This window comes from Mytilus galloprovincialis, chromosome 8, assembly GCF_965363235.1.
Source record: "Mytilus galloprovincialis chromosome 8, xbMytGall1.hap1.1, whole genome shotgun sequence".
Classification (NCBI taxonomy): domain Eukaryota; kingdom Metazoa; phylum Mollusca; class Bivalvia; order Mytilida; family Mytilidae; genus Mytilus; species Mytilus galloprovincialis.
In genome coordinates, this window is record NC_134845.1 from 73,492,817 (window position 1) to 73,505,555 (window position 12,739).

Sequence of the window (12,739 nt, forward strand, 5' to 3'; positions counted from 1 at the left end):
CATTATTTTTGATACCAATAATGACCAATCGGTATATATATAGCTGCTTGGCATGTCATACAGCTTGCATCCTCTGGAGCTGGCATGTCAGTTAACTGCTAGTAGTCTGTTGTTATTTATGTATTATTGTCATTTTGTTTATTTTCTTTGGTTACATTTTCTGACATCAGACTCGGACTTCTCTTGAACTGAATTTTAATGTGCGTATTGTTATGCGTTTACTTTTCTACATTGGTTAGAGGTATAGGGGGAGGGTTGAGATCTCACAAACATGTTTAACCCCGCCGCATTTTTGCGCCTGTCCCAAGTCAGGAGCCTCTGGCCTTTGTTAGTCTTGTATTATTTTAATTTTAGTTTCTTGTGTACAATTTGGAAATTAGTATGGCGTTCGATCATGAACACTGGACTAGTAAATATTTGTTTAGGGGCCAGCTGAAGGACGCCTCCGGGTGCGGGAATTTCTCGCTACATTGAAGACCTGTTGGTGACCCTCTGCTGTTGTTTTTTATTTGGTCGGGTTGTTGTCTCTTTGACACATTCCCCATTTCCATTCTCAATTTTATGTATGAACTATTTTCCTAACTGACAACAAATCAATCATCTTTCCGAATTGGAAGGGGGGAGTAAAAGCACTATCAGTTGTTGTCAAGATAAACACAATATTCGCTATTGTATTGATACTGACAAATCAGTGATTTGTGTACCCCCCCCCCCCCCACACACACACACACTTGACCCCATTAAAACCCCGATTTTGTTGATATAATACACAAAGCGTGTATGTCAATATACAGGAAGTGGCCGTGAGTGGTGTATCTAGAAATTTTCACTGACTGTTTTAGAGGGGCCGATGCAGTCTGATGTGGTAATTCCCTATATAATCAGCCCATATATTTTTTCCGCATTAAAAACAACGAGAGTGGTGCCACCAATAGGCTGAAATTAAAACTTGCTTTTTTTAAATAAATGGTTCAATAATTCATCTTTTGATCAGGTGGAGAATGGGTTCGAGATTTATAATGCTTCTTCTATACCTAAGAGAAATATCTTGAAATATTTACTTTTTAATACATATTTTCATACTAAAGTTTAGGAAATGTGTCATTATACTTGAAAAATGAAGATTTATTTAATTTTAATCATGCAAAAGAAAGATTTCTTGGAACCATGAAGCCATTTAAGTGCCAATTAAGCCACTATGACATTTTGTTTTTTTAACATTATTTGATCATCTTTGATATTTTTTTGATAAATTTTGTGAACAAAATTGGTTTATACTATACAATAGTTCAAGAAAAATACAAAATATTTTTAAAGAAATAAGCATTCTTTTATTCAAAGAAAATAATCAGAAAAATGAATTGTGACTTTTTGTCCTGTGACTTTTTGTCCGTGACTTTTTGTCTGTGACTTTTTGTTCTGTGACTTTCTGTCCTACATTCCATGAATATAACATACATCTCAACAATTGCCACTGACGTTATTGTTGTCTGTAAGACTGATAAATCTGGTGCATCGAGACTACTGAAGAAAAAGAACAAGAATATTATATGTCTCGGTTAAAACAATAACTGTGGGTTTCGGTGGTTGTCCACACATAGGGAGTTATATAGACTTATAATCCAAACATGTGTATATTTTCCCGCCAAATTTAGCAGAAGAGAGTGTGCAGTAGCTGAAACTAATCCAGAGTGAACATGCCCGTAAATCAGCGTTAGCCACACAAGTTATCATGTCACAGGTCAGACTAACAAACAAATCTTCATTAAAGCAACCCACACAAATCGTTTGCGCCCCTTGATTATAGTGATGTAGTTTTTTTTTCAGAAAAAAGGGGGGGGGGGCAAATCAGAAAGCTGTATGGCGACCCATAAAAACAGAGAATCCGATCAGTTTGAATTATAAATGTACAGTTATTTAAAGTTCTTAATAGGTTTTCTGATGACCTGGGGTGATATTTTTAGCATGATCTATATAAATGACAACCCACCAGATGGAAAACTATCCTACAGTTACATCCCCTCCCATGACATTTAATGGGAAATACGAATATGAAAGTTTATTTCGAGAATAATGTGAGGATGCTTACAATTATCCTACCGTAGTGTAAAATCAGTCATCTTGTTGGTTTGTTCGTTATTTGTGTTTGAACTTGTCACACAGGAAACTATGCATTGACGTAAGACAGCAACCATTTGATTTTCTGGGGGGGGGGGGGGGGGGGGGGGCTATGGTTTTTTTTTGGAAAAAAAAGTTTGTTTCCAGTTTTTGGAGAAAAAATAATTTGTTTTTGATTCTGAGAAAAAAAAATTGTTTGTTTCACCCTCAGCTGCCACTGTAACGGAGGGGGTCGGTGACGACACCTTCCGGGACGTGTAGCGGCCAGTACTTCGCCCCTATTCGACCATTGGGATACCTGATATCAGATTATGGCTGAACAACAGACAATGATCAAACGAAACTATATTTTATTCACATATGTACAATAATTGCATGTATTAAACAAAGTCGGATATTAACAGGAGTCAGAAAACTTTCTAAACTGAAGTTCAAAAATAGAGTAATTTCAAAGGTAAAATGAAATTGAAGTGTTCTCAGAGTTAGTATTAAAAGTAAAGTAAATTTGCTTCGCGTTGTGTTTTTAAAGTAGTGAGATTTGCACCATAAAGGGGTGACTAACTGTGGCGAACTGCACCGAAGTGGTGGCTAACTCAACTCAAGTGAACTGATACAGTCCGGCGAGTATTTGGAGGCCTGTGCAAGGCCGACTCCGACTAAATATCAAATGATATTCTAAACTTGTCATTAAACAGGGTAACTTTAACTGAAACGTACGGAAGCGTATAGGGGCCTTATATTAGTTAGTTAACAATGCTTAAGAAAACTTAATTAATACAATATCGTGTACTATAATGCATTAAATTAGATAATTTAGATAATTTACTCACTTATAAGAGATTTAACTCCTTTATTTATGGCAATATTAATTCTTACTAATTTTATGGATGTTAAGTTAAATATCTTTATTTTTTAGAATTTGTTAAGTTGCATTAAATAAAACACTTTAATGTTAAGGAAACTTAATTAAGGAGTTTTCATCAATTATACTGTTTTAAATTGTTTTAATTAAGTTCATTTACTAACTTATGATAGATAAATCCAACTTAGTTAAGTCATTTTATTTTTTATATTTATCTAAAATGTATAAATTTAAAAGCTTTATTTTTAATATGGCATAACTAAGGCAAGTTAACTGTTATGGTGTATATATATACAGCGAAACATTACCACGCATCCATTCTTTGAAGTAAAGCAGCATTTCAATTCGACGAAGCTTTTATTTCGGAAGACGCCAAACTATGTGACCTGAAAATGGATATTCACATGATTAAAATGGTAAGTAGAATCAAAGTTGATCACTTCTAGTTTGACATTCAAAAATCAATTAAATGAACAAATTACAAAAATATATTGTAAAACTAAAGAAAACACACGAAGTGAAAGTCAACAGGTAACTCTGGCTTCATATGAAAAACAAGCTTTTCATTCATATTGAACATATTATGCCTCCACTCGATGGGGGTATGATCTGGTATATTGGAATAACCTGGTCCATCCGACAGAATGCCATTGCAACAAGTGGTCTATTCAATATATTACTTTACATACACGGGACATAAGTAGAGAAAGATTTTGGTTACTGTCCGACATCGACATCCTATGTGGTGTTTTTTTTTATTTGTATGGTAAACTTGTGAAAAACTCTACCGAGTCATCGTGCGAGAGAAATTGTGTCTCAAGACTAGTACAGTTGCACAAATACCCTGACCAAAAATGTTATCTGCTTAATTCAGGGGCGGATCCAGCCATTTTAAAAAGGGGGTCCAACTATATGTCCCGATTCAAATGCATTGAGCGGCCAAAAAAAGGGGGGTTCGAACCCCCGGAACCCCCCAAGAATGGAGGCTTTTGATTGGTCAATAGATGGTGTATTTTTTGTTCATGAATTTATTCCGCTGCAAGGGAAATTTGCAGCGATTTTGATATCACCGAGGTATTTGTCATTAATAATTACCTAAGTTTACCCTTTTTCTTCTTGTCTCGTATGAGCCTCCTTTATCAGGAGCACCACCATGAGTTATGGCGTAGAAAGGAGGACATTTGGAGGCTGTATCGGTACAGATTAATGTGAGTATTTGCCTACCCAATTCCCTAGCCAGGCCGTGACGGGTTTTATTACCAGAAAGTTAACCGTCCAAAAACAATATATACAATGCAATAGAAAATATAAAATAAAACTAGATCACACGCTCACCTGATTCGCTCAGGCCTCATAGTATAAAAAAGTGCAAAACTATACATAAAATGGAACAATATCACCCCGGATGCCCCACAAATGCCTTGGCCAGATACATTTAAGGTAATAACGAGGAATCCCCATTCGGTTAGGACAAAATACATATCAAAACCGACTCTTCTAAATGCCCTGCTGTAACAACCCTTCACTTAGACGCTTGTAACGAATTTGTCAAAGGATTTGTCTTTTGGTCATTTGTGCGTTTTGATGATATTCGGTGTAATTAAAACGATATACATGTATCAAAGGAAATAGTGGCAATTGCAAAAAATACAAATCTTCGGTCTATAAATATTCCTCGCCTTTCAGGCTCGTGAAATTTCACCGCCCCGCGATTTGTAATTTTCACAAATACCACTCCTTTCGATGATGTATCTATTGATAAAATCTACCGAATGATGTTACATTATAAACGCACGAGTGACATCATCTCGGTGAAGGGTAAAACATACAAAGACCGGGACAAACATATGCTGGTAAAAATGCATGTACGTCTGCAAAATACCCCGGGAAAGGATAAAAATGTTTCAAACACTTTCTGAAATATCTCGTATTTGTGAAAGAGCAAAGGCCGTAAGTATAGACGTGAATCGGTTAATTCGAGCAAACAAACAAAAGACAAACCAACATCACAAAAAAACAAAAAAGTACACAAATGATACACAGGGATTGTATTTTCTCTGGCTATGACATAATTTTGTATCTAAATATCCTATGTTTATTTTTCAGATTGTTTTGTTTTGTGTATGTGCAACAACAGTGAATGCCATTATTCCCCAACCACAAGATGGAGCGACATTAGACGAACTTATTGAGTACTATTTCAGCCAGTTATACACGCAAGATGAAATACTGGGTTTCCTGCTGTTTCTGCACAATGTGATGATAAGCAAGAGAACTCTGAAAAGAATTTTGAGGAGATTAAATTTGAGAAGAAGAGGTGTTGAAAATCTTTTGCCTGATATTGTACGTAAAATTGTTGACCTGCGACGTTTTGGATACGACCAAGTGGGATATCGCACAATTTGGAGATTGCTAAATACATTGTACGGTGTGCGTGCAACCCAAGAGACAGTCATAATTGCTTTGAGTGTAATTGACACTGACGGTGTCAATGCTAGAAGACGAAGACGGCTTATTAGAAGATCCTATAACAGCAGAGGACCTAATGATTGTCTTCACGTGGATGGGTATGACAAACTTAAGCCTTTCGGCATTTCAATACATGGTTGTATTGATGGCTTTTCCAGAAAAATCATGTGGCTCACCGCCAGTCATACCAACAAGAATCCACGGTACGTTGCTCGTTACTTCGTAGAACACTTAAAGAAGTACAAGCGTGTGCCAAGATCAGTTAGGACTGACGCGGGAACTGAAAATGTTCTTATTCACAGAATCCAAATGGCCTTACGATATCGCCACCGTGATCCTTCGGCTGGAGTTCATAGTGTATCAGTTGGTCGGTCAACTGCAAACCAGAGGATAGAAATGTTATGGAGTTTCTTAATGCGAAATTTTACAATTTTCTGGAAAAATTTATTTAACAGTCTTGTAGAAGAGGGAATTTTAAATAATACTGACCCTTTACATTTAGAATGTGTTCGATTTTGTTTTTTGCCTATCATTCAGTTGCATTTAAAGCAGTTCGAAGAAATGTGGAACACCCATCGAATCCGTCAGCAAGGATTCGCGGAACAATATTATGGGATTCCTAATGTCATGTATTTCCAGCCTATCATTTACGGAAAATTGGACCAATCGTTTGCACTGCCCTGTGGTGACACTGTATTAGATGGTATTGCAGATCAATACACTGAACAAACGCTTCACCGTGGAGTTTCACATGAGTTTAGGCAATTGGTATCCTTGGTTACAGGACTGACCATTGAAGACTTTGATGTAGTACAAACGCCTGATGAGGCTAAAACCTTATATCGTCATCTCATATATTTGATGTTGCACACCATTTTTGCTTAGCTTCTATTAAAAAAAACGATCTCGTCTTTGATTTTTAGCCTATTTATTGACATCCTCGGAAAACCCATCTCCGCTAGCCAAGAGTTACGATCCACTTCCCTTCTCTAGGGAATTGGATCGTAACCTTTGGCTAGCGAAGATGCGGAAAACCAGGAGTGCCTCCGTTGCACACTCCTTCATCACCCTAGTTCCAATCTCTATCCAGAGTTATCGATCCATACTCTCCGTATAGGGGGGAGTATGGACTGGCAACTCTGGATAGAGATTGCCCTGGGTCAATTGAAATAGTTTTCTTCATTTTTGGAACATTTGTATCGTTGACGCTGATTGGTTGTATTGCACTGTTATAATGCGTTATAATCTATAATCAATCAGAATGATGGAGAAAATTAAACGATCGCGACATATTTAATACAAGGATTCTGACTGCCGTTCGGGTCGACAATCAGAGAAGGAAGTTATTTCTATAAAAGAAAAAAAGAAAAAAATACACTTCATTACGTTTATCTTAAAAGGTTATAAGTGTTCGATTCTTGCAATTCCATTGAAAATAAGCTTACAACTTCCTACTTTTCTAAATTCCGTCCCAACAAGAGCCTCACCATTTATTCATACCTGTCAATCACTACCAGAAAATTTGACCAATTATTGATCATAATTGATTTCCCCAGTGTCTATCAGCAGTTCATGTTGATCAGTTGTGTTAACGTTGCATGCCATTTCCCGCAACATTAATATCTCATGCAGTCGATGTATTTTCAAAATGTTACATCGTAAGGGTCACGGCTGGTAATCTACACACGCAGAACATTTGGTTCTGCAATGAAAACCGTGAGAGGATTTTCCGGTTGTGCTTGAGTGGAGCAATTGTCACCGCTTCGAAAGGTATATACATTTCTAAATCGCAATTTTCTTATTCGACTGATCAAATATTGAAAATCGGAGAATGCTATGCTGTGGTGAATACTTGAACAAAAAGATACATGTATCATTTACTGTTGTACGTGGAGTTGAACTCCTACAAAATCAGTTGCCGCACGAGAATTTGCCTAAAAAAGTGACATTTAAATTTTAAAATGGTTTTAATTACAGACCCTCAAGTTCAAATTTACTTTTTATTCGGTCAATGGGAATGAATGTCGTTTTGGGCGGCGTGGACGCTGTCCGGTGTTGATAGACATCTTAATAAATCAAAAAACCTCATATTTTCATTTTGTCATGCGTGAGGGGATTGGTTCTGATTGAGGACATCGTTAATCCGTGAGGGGACTTGAAATCATATCTTTGTATACAAGCTATCAGTCGTTGAAAGTTGCCTTAATATGGTTAGATTGTTTATGAAAAAAACAAATTTGTGTGCATAAATAAAAATTATGAGATAGGATTTTGAAATAACATGAAATGACCATGTTTTCTTTTTATGAATAAAAGTCTAACCAATAAATTTCAAATATGTGTCCAAATTCGTGGTTTTGGGCAAATAATCGGTATTGTTTACTACCACAATTTGATATTAATTAATATTGTAATTTTCATTGTTATTGATAAATGTTATATCAGTAAATCTAATCCTGAATCTGTCTATCCTATTTTTTGGGATATTGGTTAAGAAATTCATATATTACGTCACTTTGTGCGTTTATGGTTTTGGCTAACTTGGCTGTAAATTTTTATGTGCTGGTTTAGGTAATTTTATGTATCCGTTTTTATTGTGTAGTTAGTCATCACTTCGATTTTATCATGTATATCTATTTTATAGTCATTTTATAAAACATCACTGTTTGCAAAATTATGAATTATTCGAAATAACAAGGATGTTCTTATTCCAGACAGAAAACCTAGCCGCATTAGACACAACTTATTGGAACTTTTGGTCCTCAATGTACTTGTCTTGGCTTTCGAACTTTTTTCATCTGAGCGTCACTGGTAAGCCTTGTGTTGACGAAAGACGCGTCTGACGTATAAGTGTTTTTTTAAACCTGGTACCTTTTGTTAGCTATAATTGGAGTGTTTCTCTGTCCTATATGTTCTATCATTTATTTGTATTGTAGTCCTGTCATGTAATGTTGTATATAACTGATATATTTACCATTGCCGTAGAAGCGGGAGGTTTGGCATGCCACAAAACCGGGTTCATCCCACCATTTTTTCTTAAAATGTCCTGTGCCAATTCCGGAAAATGGCCATTGTTAAATTGTAATTCGTTTCTGTGTGTGTTAAAGTTTAATTTTGTGTTGCTGTTGTGTCGTAGTTTTCCTCTTATATTTGATGTGTTTCCCTCAGTTTATGCACACAAATGTGTTTTTTTCATGAACAATCTGACCACATTTAGGCAACTTTCAAATACTCATAGTTTGGCTATAATATTATGATTTTACGTCCCCTCACGCATTCACGATGTCCTCAATCAGAACCGATCCCCTCACGCATGTCATAATGAAAATATGAGGTTTTTAGATTTATTAAGATGTCGATCTACACCGGACAGCGTACACGCCGCCCAAAACGACATTCATACCCATTGACCGAATAAAAAGTAAATTTGAACTTGAGGGTCTGTAATTAAAACCATTTTAAAATTTAAATGTCACTTTTTTAGGCAAATTCTCGTGCGGCAACTGATTTTGTAGGAGTTCAACTCCACGTACAACAGTAAATGATACATGTATCTTTTTGTTCAAGTATTCACCACAGCATAGCATTCTCCGATTTTCAATATTTGATCAGTCGAATAAGAAAATTGCGATTTAGAAATGTATATACCTTTCGAAGCGGTGACAATTGCTCCACTCAAGCACAACCGGAAAATCCTCTCACGGTTTTCATTGCAGAACCAAATGTTCTGCGTGTGTAGATTACCAGCCGTGAGGGTTGTCGAGTTCAAGTTACGTTTTATACATGTTTTATTTTTAATAGTACATTGACCATTTGCATTATATCTTCAATTTATTTGTGTAATCTTTTGGCAAAAGTTTTTTTTACTGAACACTATTTTAAAAAAAACAATGGTTGTTATTAACTTACGGGAAAACGAATTTTTATTTCCAAGATTCGTCTCTTTGCCTTGCATGGATATGATGTTTAAAACAAATGGTTGCACACACAGCCGTACGCGTAATCATTGTTTACATCAATTGAGTCTGAAAATCAGGATCTTGTTTATCATTCAAGCGTTTGGACTACTTTATAAATCTGTTTGTAGTTCTTTGCATGTGAAATTCATCTTCGTCACAAAACGATTCCAGTTCTTGTCTAATATCTATGTTCTTTTATTAAATGATATGAGCAAATAAGCCATAATACGGATAAATCAGCATGTGCAATACTGAAAACGTTTCACTGTCAACAATATAAATCAAGATTTATTATTAACCAACTAAGTACATTATTGCCAAAAATTATTGTTTATTATAAACCCTAACTGGGCTTAATACTGTAACAGACAAACTGGGCATTAATATAGGGCCATTACAGAAAAACAGGTGCCATTACAGAAAAATAGGGCCATTACAGAAAAACAGTGTTTATATCAAATATAATAAATTTAACATGGCCGCCGATTTTCAAATATAGGGATCACTGCTCATCCTGTTTTTCAACACATAACTTCTGTTAACTTAATATCTTGGATATTTGGTATATTAAAAGCTTTATGGTGTGAAGTACAAATTATTTTTTTCAAACTAACCTGTCATTAAAAGAGTAGAGAGTACATCAAGTTGGCAGCAACACATAGTTACACTTTTGTTCAGTTGGTTAATAAATGTATTAAGAAATCGGAGTTTTTATAATGGCCCAGTTATGTGTCCTCGGTCAGTAATAATGGCCTCGAATGTCTGTAATGGCCCTCGGCGTTGCCTCTGGCCATTACAGACTTCTTCTACCATACACCTTATCGCTAATCCCGGCTGACCCGGCCGCTTGAACTTTTGACGCATGTACAACAATCACTTTTCCATTGTGGCGTCAGATATTTTGTGCTATTACGTCAAATTTTTACTGGAACCTGTGTGATATCTAGTAATGGCGGACAAATAACGATAAGGTGTATTATTACAGACCTTGGACATATAACAGGGCCATTATAAAAACACCCATTCAATAATACAATATTATTGACTTGGACTGCTCTGACTGGCTACCGAAGATTTATGAAAAACAATAATTTTGGGTGGTGGTAACGTCTTGTGGTCTTAATAAGGCTGCTAGATGGTATTTTTTGTTGTTGTGAGATTAACATTTACCATTTTCTTTACCCAATTCTAAACGGTTGATTTCACAAATTGTCCCGTGTTGTCGTCTGTAGCGAACACAACGGAAAATTTGCATTGAATTCCGTCCAGTGAAGTTGAATAGACAATGCATGTGAAATAGTGCAGCCACGCATATTTTAAGCATCTTTAAAACACGTGCGTTTCTTGTTTATGAAAAGAAAAAGAACTGTAGGCGGATTCCTGTTTTCATTTAAAATTATATACATTTGAGCATTAGGTACAGATGGGGCAATATGCGTAATTGTTTCTCCATAGGCGGTAATGGTAACGTTTTCCTCTGTTGCTCAGTCCGTATCGTAAACTTGAATATGTATGATGGCTTGTTTCGAAGGTGAGACATTTTTGCATATGTGGTTAAATTTTCGGGGTACGAAGTGTGATTCATTTTTCTGTAAATTAGTATACCCCGAAAATCTTTTCGTGATACGGCTCTTCATGGTAAAAAGTCCCTTTTTTCACACAATTATTTCTTTGAAAATTTAATACTTTGAATACATATAATAACTCCATTTTTATTCTAAGGTTCTATACTTTGTTAAGCTCAGTTACCTGTTAAAAATTGAAACATGTCCGATATCACTACACAGAGATTTTTTGTTTACAACCTCAATCGGAGGCGCGTTAGGGATATTGTCCCAGATGCGGAAATAAAGTTTGCAATATCCTTAGATTCAGCAGGTCTTATTTTCTAAAATAAATTATTACCAGAACACTCGCAAAATCGCGGGCATTTTAAACTTGTAGGATGAACTTTTGTAAAAGATTTTATGTCTGGAGAATTTCAGAAAAGGCATCAAAAGGTCTCTCCCTTTTTTTGCAAAGTCCATTATTTTTTTCTTTTCTGTTAAACTCCATTATTTTTGCGTTTCTGGCCTCCTTCTTCCGTTAAGGGGTTGACCTCATATTTGAATGATTTACTAACTCCGCTCGGTAAAACATTACAGGAGGCTTCTCCATTGATTAAAAGTGAATATTAACAAAATAATTAAAACTATATACACTGTACAATTTGGAAAGCTGATGTCTAGTTAGGCTGCATTTGGGTCCAGGGCACACTGGCTAATCTGGCCCTGAACTCCTCGAGTGTTGGTGCAGCTGCTACTGTGTCTGGCAGATGGTTCCAGTCTCTTATAGAGCGTGGGAAGAAGGAGTTTTTGTATACTTCCTTAGTAGCTCTTATCTGTCTTAGTCTGTGGCCACCCCTTGTTCTGTTGTCCCCAGATGTGTAGTAGATAGCGGGTTGTATCTCCACTAGTTGGTTCTGTATCTTGTAGCATAGTACGAGTCGCTGTTTAATTCGTCTATACTGTAGAGGATCCCACTGGAGTTGGTCTAATAGTCCAGTGACGCATCCTGGGGAAGTGTCTGTGTACTGGTTGTAGACAAATCGTGCTGCTTTACGCTGTACCCGGTCGAAGTCTTTGATCAAGGTGGTTTGATGGGGGTCCCACACTGTGGCAGCGTACTCAATCGATGGTCTGATGAGTGCACAATAGGCTGTGTTTTTAACAGATGGTTTGCATCGGCCCAGGTTTCTGCGGAGAAAACCGAGGGTCCTGGTTGCTTTTCCTGTTATTAATGTGCTTATTCCACTGTAGGTCTTGACTAACGGTAACTCCAAGGTACTTTCCGCTATCAACAACTTCTAGTTGGTGTCCGTGCAAGGTGTATGTTGTTTGCAGGGTGTTGCGCTTGTTAGATATCCTCATGACTGCGCACTTTTCTGGATGGAAACACATCTGCCACTTGTGTTCCCACTCTTCCAGAGCAGTGAGGTCTCTCTGTAGAGTTGCAGCATCATCAGGATTTCTAATTTTTCTGTACACCAGGCTATCGTCCGCAAACAACCTTACATCTGATGATGTACAATCTGGCATGTCATTGATATATGTCAGGAATAGTAGAGGACCTAAGACTGTTCCTTGTGGAACTCCTGATATTACATCTAAAGGAGATGATGTATGTCCTTCTAGAACAACTGACTGGGCTCTACTGCTTAGAAAGTCCTTTATCCAGTTCAATGTTGATCCTTTCACCCCGTAGTATGCCAGTTTCACAAGACCACAATTATTCTTCCCCTTTGCTACAATGCTTTTTTGGTAAAATTCTATATTTGCACCGCTTCAAACAT

The 12,739-nt window shown here is 36.6% G+C and overlaps 1 pseudogene; it reads left to right on the forward strand.

Moving 5' to 3' along the window:
• Window positions 1-1,644: 1,644 nt before the first annotated feature.
• LOC143042533 (SWI/SNF-related matrix-associated actin-dependent regulator of chromatin subfamily A member 5-like) overlaps window positions 1,645-12,739 on the forward strand; it is a 50,743-nt pseudogene continuing 39,648 nt past the window's right edge.